Source organism: Acinonyx jubatus, chromosome E2, assembly GCF_027475565.1.
Source record: "Acinonyx jubatus isolate Ajub_Pintada_27869175 chromosome E2, VMU_Ajub_asm_v1.0, whole genome shotgun sequence".
In the NCBI taxonomy this organism is placed as follows: Eukaryota; Metazoa; Chordata; class Mammalia; order Carnivora; family Felidae; genus Acinonyx; species Acinonyx jubatus.
This window is the reverse complement of record NC_069396.1, coordinates 45,161,230-45,182,665: the sequence shown is the minus strand read 5'-3', so window position 1 is coordinate 45,182,665 and position 21,436 is coordinate 45,161,230. Positions and strand designations below refer to the sequence as shown.

Below are 21,436 nucleotides of genomic sequence, written 5' to 3'. Positions count from 1 at the left end.
ACCCTCTGTTTGTTCTTCATATTTAAGACTCTCTTATGTTTGTCCCCTTCCCTGTTTTTATCTTATTTTTGCTTCCCTTCCCTTGTGTTCATCTGTTCTGTGTCTTAAAGTCCTCATATGAGTGAAGTCATTTGATATTTGTCTTTCTGTGACTAATTTCGCTTAGCATAATACCCTCTAGTTCCATCCATGTAAGAGACTTAACATTTTTTAAATGTTTATTTATTTATTTTTGAGAAAGAGAGAAGTGGGTAAAGGCACGGAGAAAGGGAGAGAGAATCCCAAGCAGTCTCCATGCTGTCAGGGTAGAGCCTGATGAGGCCTCCAACTCATAAACCATGAGATCATGACCTGAGCCAATACCAAGAGTCAGCCACTTAACTGACAGAGCCACCCAGGCACCCTGGGAGACTTAACATATTAAGAATGTTAATAGTACCCAAATAAACCTTTTCCACAATGATACTGGGAAAACTGTATATCCATATACAAAAGAACAAAGTTGTGCCCTCATCCAACACCATTAAAATATTAACATTAAAAATTAATCCAAAATAGATCAAAGAACTAAACATAAGACCTAACAATTAATCTTCAACAAAGCAGGAGGAATACCCAATAGGAAAAAGGATATCTCTTCAACAAATAGTGTTAGGAAAACTGGACAGCTACATGTAACAGAATGAAACTAGACCACTTTCTTACACCATACAGAAAAATAAATTCAAAATGGATTAAAGATCTAAATGTGAGACCTGAAATCATAAAAAAATCCTAGGAAAAAGGGGCACCTGGGAGGCTCAGCAGATTAAGTGTCTGACTCTTGGTTTTAGCTCTGGTCATTATCTCACGGTTCATGAGTTCGAGCCCCACGTCCGGCTCTGCACTGACAGCGTAGAATTCCTGCTTGTAATTCTCTTTCCTCCTTTCTCTCTGCCCCTCCCCTGCTCGCTTGCTCGCTCTCTCTCTCTCTCTCTCTCTCTCTCTCTCTCTGTCTGTCTCAAAATAAATAAATAAACATTACAAATTTTTTCAAAAATCCTAGAAAAGAACACAGGCAGTAATTTCTTTGACATCGGCCACAGTACATCTCCTGAGGCAAGGGAAACAAAAGCAAAAATAAACTGTTAGGACTACATCAAAATAAAAAGATGCTGCACAGCAGATTGTTAAGGAAACAATCAACAAATTAAAAGGCAGCCTACAGAATGGGAGAAGATATTTGCAAATTACATATATGATAAAGGGTTAGTATCCAAAATATATAAAGAACTTATAAAACTCAGCTAATCTGGGGCGCCTGGGTGGCGTAGTTGGTTAAGCGTCCGACTTCAGCCAGGTCACGATCTCGCGGTCCGTGAGTTCGAGCCCCGCGTCAGGCTCTGGGCTGATGGCTCAGAGCCTGGAGCCTGCTTCCGATTCTGTGTCTCCCTCTCTCTCTGCCCCTCCCCCGTTCATGCTGTCTCTCTCTGTCTTAAAAATAAATAAACGTTGAAAAAAAATTAAAAAAAAAACTCAGCTAATCTAACCTCCACTAATCTAATTAAATCTAATTAAAAATGGGTAGAAGACATGAGTAGACATTTTCCCAAAGAAGATGTACAGATGGCCAACAGACACATGAAAATATGTTCATCATCACTTATCATCAGGGAGATGCAATCCAAACTGCAATGAAGTATCACCTCACACTTGTCAGAATGGCTAAAATCAACAACACAAGAAACAACAGGTGTTGGCAAGGATATGGAGAAAAAGGAACCCTCCTGCACTGTTGGGAATGAAAACTGGTGCAGCCACTCTGGAAAATAGTATGGAGGTTCCTCAAAAAGTTAAAAATAAAACAACCCTATGATCCAGCAATCGCACAACTAGGTATATACGCAAAGACTACAAAAACACTAATTTGAAAGGATACATGTACCCTGATGTCTATAGCAGCATTATCTACAGTAGCCAAATTATGGAAAGAGCTCAAGTGTCCATCAACTAATAAATGGATAAAGATGTGATGTATATATACAATGGAATATTACTCAGCCATAAAAAGAATGAAATCTTGCCATGTGCAGCAACATGGATAGAGCTAGAGAGTATAATGCTAAGCGAAATAAGTCAGTCAGAGAAAGACAAGTATCATATGGTTTTACTCATGTGTGGAATTTAAGAATCAAAACAAACAAGCAAAGGGGAAAAAGATAGAGAGAGAGACAAACCCAGAAACAGACTCTCAACCATAGAGAACAAACTGATGGTTAACAGAGAGGAGGTGCGTGGGGGATGGGTTCAATAGGTGATGAGGATTAAGGAGTGTACTTGTGATGACTACCAGGTAATGTATGGAAGTGCTGAATCACTGTATTGTATACCTGAAATTAGTATTACACTGTATGTTAACTAACTGGGATTTAAATAAAAACTGTAAGATAAATCCATCCATCCACCCATACATACATAAAAGACCTAAATCAGTGAAAGTCTTGGAAGAAAACACGGTACAAAAGCTTCACAATATCAGAGTTGGCAATGATTTCTTGGATATGACATGAAAGACAGAGGCAACAAAAGGAAAATGTTGACAAATTGTATTTCATAAAACTTGAAAATTTCTGTGCATCAAAAGATACTCTCAACAGAATAAAAAGGCAACCCACAAAATGGAAGCATATACTTTCAAATCACATATAAGAGATTAAGATCCAGGATATATAGAGAACTCCTAAAACTCAACAACAAAAATACAAACAACCTGATTCAAAACTCAGCAAAAAATTAAATAAACATTTCTCCAAAGATGTACAAACAGCCAATAAGCACATGAAAAGATGTTCAATCATTAGGGAAATGCAAGGCAAAACTACAATGTGATACCTCTTCACACTCATTAGGATAAAAAAACAAAAAACAAACAAAACAGAGAACAACAAATGTTGTTGAGAATATGGATAGAATGGTTGGATTTATGCCTGCCATCAATATCAATAATTACATTAAGTGTGAATTGATTCAACAATGCAATTGAAAGGCTGAGACTGTCAGACTTGATTAAAAAAAAAAAAACACAAACAGATCCAACTCCAAGGTGTCTGCAGGAGACAGTTTAGATTCAAAGCTACAAACAGATTGCAAGTGTAAGGATGTAAAAAGATATACCAAACAAAGAGAAACTATAAGAAAACTGGTGTTCTTATACAAATATCAGACAAAATAAGCTTTAAAACAAAGTAACTAGAGGAAAGGGAATTTTATAGTGACAAAGTCAGTCCCTCAGGAGGATATAAAAATTATACATGAACCTAGCAACAGACCCAAACATACATGAGGCAAACATTGACGTATTTGAAGGGAGAAATGGATAGTTCAACAAAAATCATTGGAGGATTCAATACCCCACATTTAATAGTGGATAGAACAACAATGCAGTGAAACAAGGAAAGGGAAGACTAGAACAACATATAAACTAATTAGACCTAAATACATCTATACCACCATGTTCATACAACAACAGCAGAATATACATTCTCTGCAAGTACACATAGGACAGTCCCTAGCACATGCTAGGTCATAAAAGAAATCTCAATAAATTAAAAAGAAATGAAATCATATATGTTCTCCAGCCACAATGGAATGAAACTATAAATCAATGACTCTAATACACCTGGAAATTAATAATATGTAGAAATTAAACAATTCATTCTTTTTTTTAATGTTTTTAATGTTTATTTATATCTGAAGGAGAGAGATACAGAGCCTGAGTGGGGAGGGGCAAAGAGAGGAGGGAGACACAGAATCCAAAGCAGGCTCTGTCAGCACAGAGCCCAACACAGGGCTTGAATCCATAAACTATGAGATCATGACCTGAGCCGAAGTCAGATGCCCAATCGACTGAGCCACCCAGGCGCCGAAACAACTCATTTTCAATCAATGGGTCAAAGATGAAATTATATGTAAAGTTAGAAAATATTTTGAGATGAATGAAAGCAAAAACTCAACATGCAAGAGCCTATAGGAAAAAGCAAAAACAGTGCCCAGGAAAAAAGTTATAGCTATAAATGCCTATCCTAAACAAAAAGAAAGGTCCGCAAACAATAACTTAACTTACAGTGTATTATGAAAACCATGCCCCTCCCCAAGTACTAGAACAGGGTTTTACCTGTTGCAAAATTCCAAATTCTAAGTAACAATCCTAAAGAAATAATTATGAATGAACACAAAATTATATTTATAAGAATGTTTGACAGGGAAAAATTTACTGGAAACACAGACTTCAATTAGGCAACTAGTCAAATAAATTATGGTACATTAAGATAACAATTCAACACAATTATTAATTATGATAGTGCTTATTCACAAAGAGGATAAGGTCTCTCTTCTGTATTATTGAGAGGGGAAAGCAAGTAACAGAAGATAAGTGTATTGTAATCTCACCCTATTAAATTATAAGGCCATGCAAGTAAAAATTTGGAAATACATTCTTGAAAATAATGATTACTTCTGGATGATGTGTAATTATAGGTAATTTAACTCTGATTCTTTATAACCTCAAGTTTCTGATTTTTTTCATTAAGTCTGTAATACTTTCATCAGAAAACAGACTACAAAGTCATTTTTATGTTGTGAGGGAAAAAACCACCAGAGACAGGGTAGATGCATCCTAAATGGTAAGAAAATTATGAATAGGCTATAAACACGTGCCAGGGACACGAATATGGGCAATTAAGAAAATCAATTTGACTGAAGCAAATAACATGACATGTTTTAGAACATTAAAAAAATTACACAAACTCTGAAAACTATGTATTAGTTGTAAAAAATTATATTACATGGATATAGCCTGGATTAATGTAACCACATCTCCACTGTTTGGATATTATCATCTTAAACGTCATTCCAACACTTTGATTTTAGGTCTGGTCTTTTACTTTAAAATTTTTATTATTATACAGGGGCGCCTGGGTGGCTAGGTAGGTTGAGTACGGACTTCGGGTCAGGTCATGGTCTCACGGTTGGTGGGGTCTGGCAGATCTGGCGGTTCATGGGTTCTAGCCCGGCATGAGGCTCTGTGCTGACAGCTCAGAGCCTGGAGCCTGCTTGGGATTCTGTCTCCATCTTTCTCTGCCGCTCCCCCACTCACGCTGTCTCTGTCTCTCTCTCAAAAATAAATAAATATTTTAAAAATTATTATTATTATTATTATCATTATTTTGGCATGGGGGTCCAGTCTTGGGATTCTGTGTTTCCATCTCTCTCTGCCCCTCCCCCACTCATATTCTGTCTCTGTCTGTCTCTCAAAAATAAACATTAAAAAATTTTTTTTATTCTTATTTTGGCATGGGGGTCACCTCCCTCCTTGTGATTCTCAGGAAAGTAGAGGGGTGGGGGGGGGGGAAGCACAGAATCAAGTAGCTGCAAAATTTGTGGTTATAGTTTGAATTGAAGGGAATTTTCATCCCCTGTAAACTACTCTAAGCTTAATAATTACTGCTCTAGTTCACTTCAATACACTGATCATCCTCTTATTTGCAAGCGCCATCACAATCTACTTCGTATTTTTACTCCTCCTGATCTACAGAATCAAGTAGATGTAGCCCGAGACAAGGCTGCCCGATCTCAAGCCAGAACTGGCTGCCGCTAAGAGGGTCTGTTAAAAATTTTCCAACAAAAACCGTGCCCAAGCCCTGTCTCAGCCCCATCCCTCCCATCAAGAGACGTGGGAAGTCCCATGAAGCTGTCTCAGGGAAGGAGTGGCTAGAATCCGGGGACAGAGCACTGGAGTCACAAGGGCAGCCAAAGGTAATCCATAACCATACACGCAATGCCACAGTCACACGGTAACAATCGCACACTCACCTCACACACACGACACCTGCACGGTCATAGGCACCACACGCTCGTACATGCGGTTTCTCGGACACGAACCAAACCAGGGATACACAGTTACACCTGCTGAGTCACGGGCTCCCGGCACCTACGCTCGCGCGCGCGCGCGCGCGCACACACACACACACACACACACACAGAGCCACACAACGCGTCACAATCATACACCCATCACGGGGACATCGTGATTGTCAAACCCAGCGTCACAGGCACCGCACACCGTCACACAGTCACTGACACCACCCCCATCCGCAACTGCTACCCCTCAGCCCGCTGCGTTCTTAGCCGCCAGAAGCTGTGGATCTGCTTTGCTTCCACCCAGGCACAGGCTGCCTGCCTCACCTCAAGCCACTCCAGGGTTAGCTCCAAACAAGCCAAGCTGAGCCAAGACTACCGCAGTTTCCTGCGGCTCTCGGCGAGGGGTTAAAGTCCGGCCACCGTGGGAAGAGACCCAGAGATGTCACGGAAAGTGCAGTAGGGCCCGCAGGACCTCTGGAAAATGTAGACCGGAGCCAGACTGCGCGAAGAAAATGGCGCCGGGCTGGGATCCCCGCTGAATCCCCATCCCCACGCTTCGGGAATCCTGGTCTAGAATCCCAGCGACGGCCCCCAGGAGTGGCCCACCGGCCTGAGTGTGGGCCGCACCAGGAAGCAGGAAAGAACTCCAAGTTCCTGAAAGAACTTTATGTGGGAAGTTGCAGAGCTATCTGCAAACTGTAGTCTGGAGATGAAAACACCTGGAATCTGGTGGAAGGGACTTTGTAGTCCACGAATCCGGGCTTGGGACTTGTCCTTACTAGGGGTATTCATAGGCTGACTCCTTTGGTAGGCATTTTTTTTGGTGCCTTGACATGTGTGCTTAGCCAAGTGGGTGATAAACACTGGGCTTCTCAGACCCTGTTAAAAAAACAAAATTCAACTGAGTAAATTTTAAGATTTGATTGGCTTTATTGAACAGTTATTTTACCACCAAAGATGGGCTTATTTAGGAATAAAAGATAATCACAAACTGAGACAAAACCCTTAAGCAAGTCCAGGGAACAGAGGATATAGGTGGTGAGCTTTTTTTAAGGAGAAAGGGTAAATTGGGAAGACTGTGACAAAGGAAAAGTCCCTTGGATTAAAGAGGGAGTTCAAAGTATGGTGGCTTTTCAGTGGCTAAGCTGTTGCCATGGACACAAGGAAAAGTGTGTTCCTTACCTGGAATAGTAGTTTCCACTTGCAAGGTCAAGTTTGTCTCTTCTTGTTGGGTCTGCAGTTGACTAGCAATGGTAGGGCAATAGCACTCCTGCCCAAAACTCCTGAACTCCTTTTGGTTAGGTTTCCCATTACTAATTTTCACAGAATCATTCATGAGTTGGGCAGCATCCCATCTAACAAATAGGAGCTCAAAGGAGCTATGCAAAACAGAAAGTATTTCTGTGAAAGGGGAAAGGATAAAGAAAGGATTATCTCATCTTCCTTTGGTTTATGTGGCAGATGACCTCATTGGTGCTGACCAGAAAACCAGTTAAGACTACATTCCCTGGGGGAGACTGTAACTGCAATTAGGTTAGGAATTAAGTCTCAGTGGTTTTAGCACAAGTGATTCCATTTTGAACCAGTTGTTTCTTTTTTAGCAACCCAAAGGGCAGAGACTAGTGGGGAGTGTTAACAAAAAAGAAGAACCACAGATTAACCAAATCTAGAAAAAGGGGAGAAAGACAAGTACACAAACTGAGAAATAACAAGGAAGGAATAATCATTGGAAGAGAGAAATTGTTTTAGTCCTAAGAGACTACTTCATACAATTTTGTGTAAATAAATGTGAAAAATTTAGTTGAAATGGATAATTTTGTAGGAATATGTAATTTACCTAAGTTGATCCCAGCCAAGATAGAAAGTCCAAATAGACCAGTATACGTAGAATAGAGAAAATTGTCAGATTTATCTTTGATAAATACACATACACACACAAGGTTTTGCACAGATTCTATTAAAAGATTAAAAGCCAAATGTCCCACTATCAAAAAGTAAGGAGAAAGAAATAGAACTCTCACATGTGTTTCCTGTTTCAAAATACTTTCAAATCTTGTTTATAATTGCATAAAATTTATATAGGCTAATCATAGTAATGAATATTAATGAAAAATCTTTAAATCAAATAGTGGCAAGGAGAGTTAAATTGAATTTTGTTTAAATGCAATGAATGCCCAAGTGAGTTTTAGTTTAAAAATGAAAGGATGACAACATCTGGAAAGAAACTTTCATATAATTTATCGTATTAATAGACCTAAGGAGAAAATTGTCCATATATCTTAAAAAGGCATTTGAAAAACTTCAAAACCTATTTCCTTTTTTTAAAATGTTTTATTTATTTATTTTAAACATTTATTTATTTTTGAGACAGAGAGAGACAGAGCATGAACGGGGGAGGGACAGAGAGAGAGGGAAACACAGAATCTGAAACAGGCTCCAGGCTCTGAGCTGTCAGCACAGACCCCGACGCGGGGCTCGAACTCACAGACCGTGAGATCGTGACCTGAGCCTAAGTCGGACGCTTAACCGACTGAGCCACCCAGGCGCCCCTTTTTTTTATTTATTTTTGAGAGAGAGAGCACACAAGCAGGGGAGGGGCAGAGAGAGAGAGAGAGAGAGAGAGAGAGAGAGAGAGAGAGAGAGAGAGGGAATCCCAAGCGGGTTCTGCACTGTCAGCACACAGCCCAATGTGGGGTCTCAATGCACAAACCCTGATATGATGACCTGAGCCGAAATCAAGAGTTGGACACTTAACTGACTGAGCCACCCAGGTGCGCCTTCAAAATCTAGTTTTAAAAAAAAGAAAAGGAAAAGAAGGGTAGGATTTTATGCTTTATTAATACTTACCAAATGTATATTCTCAATCTCAGCCCAAAAGTCAGCGTCTTACCTTACTTAATAATTAATTTAAGGAAGCATTTCTGCTAAGTCAGAAACAAGGCAGGGATGCCTATTATTACCACACTACTTTAGCATTGTTTTATTAAAAACAAATTTTTTTTAATGTTTATTTTTGAGAGACAGAGCGTGAGCAGGGGAGGGGGAGAGGGATGGAAACACAGAATCTGAGGCAGGTTTCAGGCTCTGAGCTGTCAGCAGAGCCCAACGTGGGGCTTGAACTCACAAACTGTGAGATCATGACCCGAGCTGAGGTTGGTCGCTTAACCGACGGATCCACCCAGGTGCCCCTAACATTGTTTTAAAGGGATTAGCCAATGCAATTGAAACAGAAAACAATCTGAGTTATAAAATTCCCCAGCAAAAATGGAGGGGTGCCTGGCTGGCTCAGTCAGAAGATCATGCAGTTCTTGATCTCAGGGTTGTGAGTTGGAGCCCCACATTGAGTGTAGAGATTACTTTAAATAAATAAATAAATAAATAAATAAATAAATAAATAAACAAATAAACAAACAAACTAACTAACTTTTTTAAAAAGTTAAAACTCTATGGCAGACAGTAAGAAATTTAAGAATATCAATGGGAAAATCCTAAAATAAAAAAAAGGTAGTAACATAGCAAGATACAGTACACAGAACCCAATAGTCTTCTTATATATAAAAAACAACCAGTTAAGAAATATGATAGAAAAGAAACCACTTACAAAAGCACAAAATATGCTAGGAATTTACCCAAGGGATACAGGAGTACTGATGAATAGGGGCACTTGTACCCCAACGTTTATAGCAGCACTTTCAACAATAGCCAAATTATGGAAAGAGCCTAAATGTCCATCAACTGATGAATGGATAAAGAAATTGTGGTTTATATACACAATGGAGTACTACGTGGCAATGAGAAAGAATGAAATATGGCCCTTTGTAGCAACGTGGATGGAACTGGAGAGTGTGATGCTAAGTGAAATAAGCCATACAGAGAAAGACAGATACCATATGTGTTCACTCTTATGTGGATCCTGAGAAACTTAACAGGAACCCATGGGGGGTGGGGGGGGGAAGGAAAAAAAAAAGAGGTTAGAGTGGGAGAGAGCCAAAGCATAAGAGACTCTTAAAAACTGAGAACAAACTGAGGGTTGATGGGGGGTGGGAGGGAGGGGAGGGTGGGGGATGGGTATTGAGGAGGGCACCTTTTGGGATGAGCACTGGGTGTTGTATGGAAACTAATTTGACAATAAATTTCATATATTGGAAAAAAAAATAAGCCATTAAAAAAAGCACAAAATATAAAATATCTAGATACAAACTTAAGAAATGTACCTTCTGTAGGAGATAGGCCTTAAAACACTCTTGTAAGAAAAAAAGTTGACTTGAACAAATGGAAAGACTTTAATTTCTTTTTTAAAAAATTCTCCCCAACTTATTTAGTTCAGCTTTGTGTTTTGAGATAATTAGAGATTCACACACAGTTGTAATACAGAGTAATACAGAGATCTTGTGTATGTTTAATGCAGTTTCTCTCAATAGTAACATCTTGCAAAACCATGGTATAATATCACAAGTTCTAAGTATACAGTCATGATACAGAATATGCCCATCACCATAAGGATCCTTTATGTTTTCCTAGTCACACTTATTTTCTTCCCAACTTCACCCCCTTCTTAATCCCTGGTAACCACTACTCTGTTCTCTATTTCTACATTTTGTCATTTGAAGAATGTTATATAAAATGGAATTACATAGTAGATAATCTTTTACTGTTGTTTTTTTTTCACTCAGTACAATTCTCTATGTATTCAGATGGGTTATTGTGTGAATCAATAGTTCATTTCTTTTTATTGGTGAGTAGTATTCCATGGTATGGATATACCACATTGTAACCATTTATCACTGGAGGATATCTGGATTGTTTCCAGATTTTGGTTATTATGAATAAAACTGCTATAAAATGCTATATTCATGTTCAGGGTTTTTTAAATTGTTATGAAGTATACATAATATTTATCATCTTAACTATCTTTAAGTGTACAGTTCAGTAGTGTTAAATACATCCACATTGTTGTACAACTAAGAGTTCTCCAGAACTCTTTTTGTCTTGCATGTTTAATGTCTATGCTCATTAAACAACAACTCTTTATTCCTCCTGCTACCCATCCGTCTCCTGGCATCCACTATCTACTTTCTGTCTCTATGGATTTGACTACTTTTAGTGCCTCATGTAAGTGAGATCATATATATTTGTCTTTTTGTGACCAGCTGATTCACTGATCATAATGTCGTTGAGGTTCATCCATGTTGAGGGATATTACAGAATTTTCTTCCTTTTTAAGGCTGAATAATATTCCATTCTACGTAAACTTTGTGTAACCATTCATCCATTAATGGACACTTGGGTTGCTTCTACCTTTTGGCTACTATGAATAATGCTGCTATGAACTTGGGTGTACAGATATCTCTTAGGTATATACATAAAAGAATAGGCTTTCTAAGATTAGAATTGCTAGATCATATGGTAATTTTTGATGTTGGCAAATTGGACAGCCACATGCAAAAGAATTAAACTGGACCACTCTCTTACTACATACCTAAAAATTAACTCAAAATGGATTAACAACTTGAATGTAAAACGTGAAACTAAGTGCTGTCAAAACTCTGACTTTTAAATAAATGGAACATTAATGTATGAGAATATTTTCAACTTGCTTTGAAAACTATAAAATACTATAGATATAAGGAACAATGATGATGATGATGATGATGATGATGATGATGATGATGATGATGTTACTATGACTATATCAAATATTCTGATTTGGAAAGGTTAAAAAAAAAAAACCTAAAACTATAAAACTCCTAGAAATAAACAGAGCTGTTAGCTCCTTGACATTGGTCTTGATGATGATTGTTTGTATTTGACACCAAAGGCAGAAAAAAGTAGGACTACATCAAATGAAAAGAGCTTCTGCACAGCAAAGGAGACCATCAACAAAATGAAAATGCAACTGAATGAATGAAAGAAAATATTTGAAAACCTTATATTTGATAAGGGATTAATATCTAAAATATATAAAGAAGCCATGCAACTCTATACCTAAGCAAACAAAAACATTCAGTTAAAAAATAGGCAGAGGACCCAAGTAGATATTTTTCCAAAGAAGACATACATATGATCAATAATTACATAAAGATGTACTCACCATATCAAGGAAATGCAAATGAAAACCACAATGAGATATCACCTCATACCTGTTAGAATGGCATTATCAAAAAGACAAGAAATATGTGTTTGGCAAGGAAATGGAGAAAGGAGAAATTTTATGCACTGTTGGTGGGAATGTAAACTGGTGCAACCACTATGGAAAAAAGTATGGAATTTTTCTCAAATAATTAAAAGTAGAACTACCATATGATATATCAATTCCACTCCTGGGTATTTACCCAAAGGAAAAGAAAACACTAAGTCAAAAAGATGTGTGAAAATGTGGTATATTTGGGAAGTGGAATATTATTCAGCCACAAAAGGAAGGAAATCTTGCCATTTGTAACTGCATGGATAGACCCTGAGGGCATTATGTAAGTGAGATAAGTCAGACAGAGAGAGAAAAATACTGTATGATCTCACTTATATGTAGAATCTAAAACAAAACAAAATAAAACCCAAATTCACAGAGAACCGATTGGTGGTTTTCAGAAGTGAGGAGTGTGTGGGGTGGGTAAAATGGATGAAGTTGGTCAAAAGTCTAGTTATAAATAAGTTCTAAGGATATGATATACAGCATGATGGCAATAGTTAATACTACTGTATTGTATATTTGAAAGTTGCTAAGACGATATATCTAAAAATTCTTATCACAAGAAAAAAGTTGTAACTATGTTTAGTGATAGATGTTAACTGGACTTATTGTGTTCATTTCACAATATATACAAATATTGACTTGTTCTATTGTAGAAAAAAATCCATTGTATTCATATACACTTGCAATGTACAATCTGAAAATGAAATTAAAAACTAAAAAATTCCATTTACAATAGCATCAAAATAATATACTTAGGAATAAATTTAACAAAAGAAGTGTAAAACTTAGAAAACTATAGAACATTTGGTGAAATAAATTTTAAAAGACTTTAATAAATGGAAAGACATCCCAAGATTATAGATAGGAAGACTTAATATATTTTTTTCTTTTAAGTAGGCTTCATGCCCAGAGTGGAGCCCAATGCAGGGCTTGAACTCATGACCCTGAGATCAAGACCTGTACTGAGATCAAGAATCAGACGCTTGACTGACTGAGCCATCCAGGTGCCCCTCCTTTATTTTTTTTAAAGTAATCTCCACACCTGGTGTGGAGCTCAAACTTACAACCCCGAGATCAAGAGTCACATGCTCTACCAACTAAGTCAACCAGGTGCCCCTAGGAAAATTTAATACTGTTAAGATGGTAGTACTTCCCAAGTTGATCCACAGATTTGAAACAATTCTATAGAATCTCAGTTGACTTATTTGTAAAAACCGACAAGCTGATTCTAAAATTCATATGCAAATGCAAGACACCCAGAAGAACCAAAACATTCTTGAAAAAGAAAAACAAAGTAAGAGAACTCCTACGTCTCTATTTTATTTAAGTTTTGTTTAGGGCAAGAGAGAGTGTGAGCAGGGAAGAGGGGCAGAGGGAGGAAAAGAGAGCTCTTAAGCAGGCTCCATGCTCAGCACAGAGCCTGACACAGAGCTTGATCCCACAACCCTGAGATCATGACCTGAGCTGAAATCAAGAGTCAGATGCTCATCTGACTGAGCCACCCAGGCGCCCCTTTACTTCTCTATTTAAAGTTACTGTAAGGACAATTACACACTATTATATTGGTACAAGGATGGGAATGTAGATCAATGGAATAGAATTGAGAGTCCAGAAATAAACCCATGCATCTATAAGGTCAATCAATTTTGATGATTCAACTGAGAAAATTTGAGCAGGCTTTTAAAATAAATGTGCTGTAACAACAGCATAGTTGCCTGCAAAGAATAAAGTGGGACCCTTATCTCTCATCATATACAAAATTAACCCCAAATGGATCAAACTGATAAATTCAAGAGCTAAAACTTTTATAAAATTCTCTGAAGGAAACACAGGGGCAAATCATCATGGTCTCAGATTGCCAAAGGATTCCTAGATATAACATCAAAAGCATGACCAACAAAAAAATTAGATAATTTTCATTTCAAGATAATTAAATATTTTGTGCTTCAAAGGACACCATGTAGGGGTGCCTGGGTGGTTCAGTCAGTTGAGTGTCCGACTTTGACTCAAGTCATGATCTTACGGTTTGTGGGTTTGAGCCCCACATCAGGCTCTGTGCTGACAGCTCAGAGCCTGGAGTCTGCTTTGGATTCTGTGTCTCCCTCTCTCTCTGCCCCTCCCCCCACTCATGCTCTGTCTCTCTCTCAAAAATAAACATTAAAAAATTAAAAAAAAAAAAGGACACCATCTAAGAAGTGAAAAGACATCCCATCAAATGAAAGAAAATATTTGCAAATCATATATCTATTAAGGAACTTCTATCCAAAATATACTCTTACAACTCCATAACAGACAACTCAATTTTTAAATGGGAAAGGATCTGAATAGACATTTCTATGAAACTGACATTCAACATCATTAGTGATCAGGGAAATACATATTAAAACCACAATGATATGTCACTTCACACTCACTTAGAATGGCTATAATTTTAACAAATGGAAAAATGCCAAGTGTTTTTAACATGTGGAAAAATGTAACCCTCAAACAATTGCCTGTGGGATTGTGAAACAGTGTAGCCAGTGTGCACTGTTTAGCCATTCTTCAAAAAGTTAAACATAGGGGCACCTGGGTGGCTCCGTTAAGCGTCAGACTTGGGCTCAGGTCCTGATCTTTTAGTCTATGAGCTCGAGCAGAGCCCCATGTGGGGCTCTGTGCTGACAGCTTGGAGCCTGGAGCCTGCTTCAGATTCTGTGTCTCCCTCTCTTTGTGCCCCTCCCCCATTCATGCTCTGTCTCTCTCTGTCTCTCAAAAATAAATAAACATTAAAAAAGTGTGATAAAAAAAGTTAAACACAGAATTACCGTATGACTTAGCAATTCCACTCCTAGGTATATACACGAGAGAACTGAAAACATATATTCACACAAAAACTTGTACATGAATATTCATTGCAGCATTATTTATAATTTCCCAAAACTAGAAACAGCTCAGAAGTTTATCAACTGATGAATGGATAAACAAAATGTATATGTTTGTGCAATAGAATATGATTCAGTAATAAAAAGGAATGAAGTACTGATACATCCTAGATTAATCTTGAAAACAGTATGCATCAGTAAATAAGCCAGACACAAATGGCTTCAAAATGTATAATTGTATTTATATGAAATGTCCAGAATAGGCAACACCATTCAAACAGAAAGTATATTTTTGGAAACTAGTGATGGAGGAAGATGGGAATGGAGAGTGAGTGCTACAAGTACATGGTCTCTTTTTTCGATGATGAGAATATTCTGGAGTTAGATAACAGTGATGATGGCACAACCTTGTGCATATAATAAAATCTACTGCTGAACTGTTAAATTTAAAATGAATTTCATGCTGTGTCTGTTATATCTCAATAAAAATTATTTACATTAATATTTGCTAAGAATAAACATAGAGATGATTCCAGAATTAGACCTACACATACATAGTTAATTGATTTTTTTTTACAAAGTTGATGTATTAGTTTCCTATTGTTGTAACAATTTACCATAAACCTAGTGGCTCAAGACAACACATAGTTATCTCATACTTCTTTAGGTCAAAAGTCTGAAATGAGTTTCACTGCTTAAAGTCAACGGTTGACATGGCTGCATTCTTTTCTGGATGCTCTAGAAGAGAATCAGTTTCCTTCCTTTTCCAGCTTTGAGAAACTCTGCATTCCTCAGCTCATGGCCTCCTTTCATCTTCAAATCCAGTAATGACTGAGTCTTCCCTCACACCACTTTGACACTGACACCTATGCCTTCCTCTTCCCCATTTAAGGACCCTGTGATTACACTTGGCCCAACCATATAATCAGGACAACTCCCTATTTTAAAGTCAGCTAAATATCAACTTTTCATCCCCACTGCACCTCCACTAACAATGGGTTCCAGGAATTCAAATGTGGACATTTTGGGGAGCCTAATATCTTGCTTACTATAGACATTAAGGTAATTCAACAAACTGTCAGCAAATAGCTTAGAACATCTGGATTTCCATATGGAAAAGTATTTTTTATTATTACCTCACACCATACACAATAATGAACTTCAAGTGGACCATAGATCTAAAGATAAAAAATAAAACTATAAAACCTTTCGAACAAACACAGGAGAATAACACTGGGATAGGCAACGTTTTCTTAGAACACAAAGAGCATAAAGCTCTTTCTTTTCTTTCTTTAAAGAAAAGAGGTGATAAATTAGATTCTATCAAAAGTAAAATTACTTTTTGAAAGACACTATTAAGAAATTGAGAAAGGCAAGCCTTAGGCAGGGAGAAATATTTACAATATGTATGTCTGACAAAAGACTTTTATCAAAGTATGTAAAAACTACTACAACTCAATAATAAAAACACAACTAATTTTTAAATGGAAAAAAATTTAAGATGTCACAAAAGAAATAAAAGAACCGTTAATAAGTGTATGAATATGCTGAAATCCATAGTCATCAGAAAATGCAAATCAAACCACAATTTGATGCCACAATTTGAACCCTCTCAAATGGTTACAATGAAAAAGACTGACAATAGCAAATATAGAAGGGATGTGAGATGTGAAACAACTGGAACTTTTCATATACTTCTGGTGAGAATGTAAAATGGTACAACTTTGTAAAACAACCTGGCAGTTTCTTTTAAAATTAAACATACACTAATCATATAATCCACCAATTCCACTCCTATATATTTCCCAATATAAATGAAAACATATGTTTACAAAAAGATTTGTACACAAATACTTCATAACAGATTTATTTATATTAGCCAATATGGAAACAACTCAAAAGTGCATAAACCCGCCAATGGTTACACAAATTCAGATATACGATGTCTACATTTGTTCAAACTCATCAAATTGTTCACTTACAATGAGTGCATGTTATTGCACCTAAATTGTAACTCGGTAAAGTTGATTTAAAAAAAAAATGCACATAAGGGAGCCTCGCTGGCTCAGTCAAAAGAGCACACAACTCTTGATCTCAGGGTCATGAGTTTGAGCCCCACATTGGATATAGAGATTACTAAAAACAAACTTTTTAAAAGCATGTACATAAATAAATATAATTAACAAACCATAAAATTAACTCTTAAGTTGTACAAGTTAGTCACTTTTAGCACATCCATAGAGTTTGTATGACTATCTTCATCATCTAATCCAAGAACATTTTATCACCCCAAAAAGAAACCCTACACCTATCAGCAATCACTCCCAAGTCCTCTTAACCCTGCCAACCCTAAGTAACTTGAATTTACTGTTTGTATCTACAGATTTGCATATTCTAGGCATTTTTTATAAATGAAATGTGGTCTTCTGTGACTGGCTTCTTCACCTAGAATAATTTTTTCAAGGGCCATCTGTGTTGTGGCATGTTTTTTTTATTGCCAAATAATACTCTGTTGTAAGGATATAACACACTTTCTTTATCCATTCATCTGTTTACAGGCATTTGGGTTGTTTCCACTTTTGGCTATTGTGAATAATGCTGCAATGAACAATTGTGTATAGGTTTTTTGCATGAATGTACATTTCCAATTTTCTTGGATCTATGTATAGGACTGGAATTACTGGGTCACACAGTAACTCTATGTTTAATACTGGCCTCAAATAATGAGTTGGGGAGTGTTTAATGTAATAGCCTTTAAGAACTTATTTTGTGTAAGCTTTACACATGTTTTCTTAATCCACATGACACTCCTGAAAAAAAAAATACTGTGTTCAAGATTTTTGATGATGTAGAATATGTTGTGCACACAGCACAAATCATTAGTTCAAGGTCATAGATGGTAATTTTCAGGACTAGGGTTTGAATCTCAGGCTTGTCATGATCTGAAGCATACAATTTTCATAACAAGCCATTTTATTTCACACTTTACTTTCTTCCTCATAGTTCTTTTCTACCCTCATCTCTGTAATAGCTGCACCCATACTCTACGGTCCTACAGAATTCTCATGAAAACTCTGTTCCACCAAGTCCTACTTATTTTACTTTATTTCCTTCATCCTCTTCCACTCATATCAGGCTCAGCCAAAACTTTAGTGTCTTTTTTTGATTTGGTTTGTTTTTAGCTATTTTTACATTTTAATAGCCATCCTCTTTTTTTTCTTTTTTCTATTAGGAATAAGTAGGTGGGAGAGGGACAGAGAGAGAGGGAAAGAGAGAATCCCAAGCTGGCTCCCTGCTATCAGCCTGGACCCCCACCTGGGCTCTACCTCACCAACAAGAGATCATGACCTGAGCTGAAATCCAGAGTTGGAGGCTTAACCCACTAAGCCACGCAGGCACCCCTGACAGTTTTGTTTTTAAGGTTAACACATACAAGTCCCAAAAAAGTCTTGGGTGAGGCTCCTCTCTTCACTGTGGTGAAGTTCAGTCATGTAAGACACTCTACATGGGAGGCAGTCTCACCCTTTCCACCTCTAGACTACATTTCCCAGAAGTTCTTTCGGCTCTAATCAACTTCCGTGGGAACCCAGCAACCTTTTTCTATTTTTAGGAAATATGTGGCTCCCAGGGACTGGCAAGCTCCATGGAGGAAGCTTATCTCCCGGATATGTGGGCTGTGTCCTGTGGGAGCCTAACCTGGAGACTGAGCGTGGATCTGGACGGCCTCTTGATGCGATATGGAGAGGGAGCAAGGATATTGGCTTCACCCAGGTTTTTGCGCCTGCAGGAAATCGAAACACCAGGCGCCATCTTATCTGAGCAGACTCCTTCCGGACTACATTTCCCAGAGGCCTCGCAGGAGCAGGGCCGCTCCTACACTCGCTTGCCCGACCGTCGGCCTCCCGGGAAGGGTAACTGCAAGGTGAGCGGCCTAAGTTTTGGGGGGCTCCACCAGGCTGCGCAGGTGCGTCCGTAGGTTGACCGGGGGAACCTGAAGGTGCGGTCTGGGCGGGTCCGTAGTCTCGGCAGGTGTGACTTGGTGGGACTAGGGGAAGAGGCAAGAGGAACAGGATTCCATGTGTACGACTGTGACCTTATGTGACTGTGCGGCGTTCTGTGTAGGGGTGTGATTGTCTCTGTGGTGGGTGTGTCATTGCGACTGACCATGCGCGGACCTCTGTTTGCAGGTGTAACTGGAAATGTCAGTTGTAAATGTGTGGTTCTGACTGTGCTGCTCTGTGTGTCGGTGTGGCTGTCCCCATGGTGGGTCTGTGACAGTGTGCGTTCGTTTTGTGTGACATTGTGTGTAGGAGGTGGGGAGTGTACAGAACTTGTGATTATGCGACTATGACTGTTGCCTGAGGGGTGTATGTGTATGTGTGGTTGTGGTTTATGAGCGTTAGCAAAACTAAGCCTACTGCATATCTGTGACTGTGAGGATGTGTTAAGTATGAGCATGTAATTTTTTGTGGCACCGTGTGTGCAGTTGGAGGGTGCCTGTCATTGTTGCCAGGGTGGCAGTGTGCGTTGTCCCAGTGGTTGTGTGAGGTCAAGACAAGATTTTGGTCTTGGACAGCAGAGGCTTCTCCCCTTCTGACATGCTCAGACTGGAATGCTCCCAACAGCATAGACTCTGATCTCTCTCCATGAGTGGTAGGTGTGAGTCCAGAGCTACTACTGCTCTGGTCGTTTGGGCCACAAGGAAGGCCTGGCATCTCATGATTCCTTTCTACTTCCTCAGCTCTGCTCTTCTCAGATAGGTCCCCAGAGGAAGAAGGAGGAATGGCTGTTGACCAAGCCAAATAAAAGGTGCGATGAGGTTTACTTTTTGCTTTTCTTCTGGTTGGCCTTGTTTAACATAGACTCATCAAGTGACCTGGTTCCTACAAATTCTCATTAAAGAAAATGATGAGATGCTGTAGGGTGGGCACACAATCCCAGTATCCTCCATCATTTCCGTCTACATAGTGTTCACATATTAATTTAGAAAATAGCTCCATTTCTCCTATGTATTAAGCTTTTGCTTCTTTTAAACACACACACACACACACACACACACACACACACACACACACCCCATGATAAAAGAATTTGGAAAATGGAAAGTTACAGAGAGCAAAAGTAAGCTCCTACTACCCAGATATAACCGCTGTCAATATTTTCGTCAATTTCCTCCTAATACATTTCCTTATGTACATACAGTATACATTATTTTCAAGATTGGAATCTCATAGCATTCATCATTTCATATCTTATGTTTTCAGGAAAAATTTATAGCTGTTATATAGTTAATTTTTCCTTTGTTAAAAATTCCTAAATATTAGATACACAAAAGTGCTTAAAATATAGACATTTTAAGAAGTAATTATAAAGGGCACCTCTAATATAACAGGAACCTGTGTCAGCCCTCCAGTAGCCTCTATTAGTCCTGCACCAAGAATAAACTTCTTTTCACCTCTTTAAGTAACTCTGACTTTGGTGATAATGTATTTTCTTATTGATGTTTAAAAACAAAAAAAAGTTTACCTCATATCTACACATCCTTAAGCAATATAGTCTAGGTTTTCCTTTTTAACTTTATAGAAATTAATTCTGCTGGGTAGTGTTGTTTTGAGTCTTGTTTTTCCTCACAATATTGTATTTCTTAGATTTACCCTTATTGTTATACCACAGCTATATGTTTAGATATTGGTTGTTTCCTGTTTGGGGTTGATTTGAAAGGGCTGCTCTACACATATTTTTATAAGTACTCTGGTGCACATATGCATGCTTTCCTAGGGTATAAACATACAAATGGAATTGCTAAGCCAAAGGATATGTGTATATCTTCAAATTTACTAGATAATACTGAGCCGGTTTTCAATATGGTTGTACCAGTTAATTCCTACCAGCAGTTTATAAACATAGTCATCTGTTTTCTCTCTAATACCTTGGCATTTTAATTTTTTTCTCTGCAGATACGAAGGTATATCATATTGTTTTTAAGGTATAAAATACATTACAAAAGTAGAGAAATCAAAGAATATATGACTTGATGAATTTTTTTAAGTAAGCATATTCATTTAACCAGATCCCAAATCAGATTAGGAAATAGAACGTTACCAGCATTCTAGAAGGCTGATTCTTGTCCCACCCATTCACTACTCACCTCTCCCAAATAAACCATTATTCTATCTTCTACAGCCATAGATTAATTTTCCCTGTTCTGGAATTTTATATAAATAGTACCACACAATTTGTGCTTGGCTTTTTTTGTTTACCATTTTATTTCACATGTAATATGAATGTAATATGTAATAATATTATGTAGTATGAATATGCAAGATTCATCCATGTTGCTTCATGTAGTTGTGGGTCATTCATTATTATTGCTGTTTAAAATTACATTGTATGAATAGAACACAATTTATCCATTCCATTATTGATTGGCATTTGAGTTATTTTCAAGATTTCAGATTGGGCCTATTATGAACAAGGCTACTCTGAA

General features: G+C 37.8%; 2 protein-coding genes across 2 annotated transcripts in view; one reads left to right on the top strand and one right to left on the bottom strand.

Moving 5' to 3' along the window:
• Nucleotides 1-21,436, bottom strand: part of LOC106980266 (zinc finger protein 585A) — a 404,538-nt gene that overhangs the window by 156,157 nt on the left and 226,945 nt on the right. The gene's annotated exons all lie outside the window — the stretch shown is intronic.
• The window catches only part of LOC106974760 (uncharacterized), a 98,225-nt gene continuing 95,748 nt past the window's right edge, over nucleotides 18,960-21,436 (top strand). Inside the window, 1 exon segment of the mRNA XM_027044792.2 lies at nucleotides 18,960-19,758. The gene's annotated coding sequence lies outside the window, so the exon portion shown is untranslated.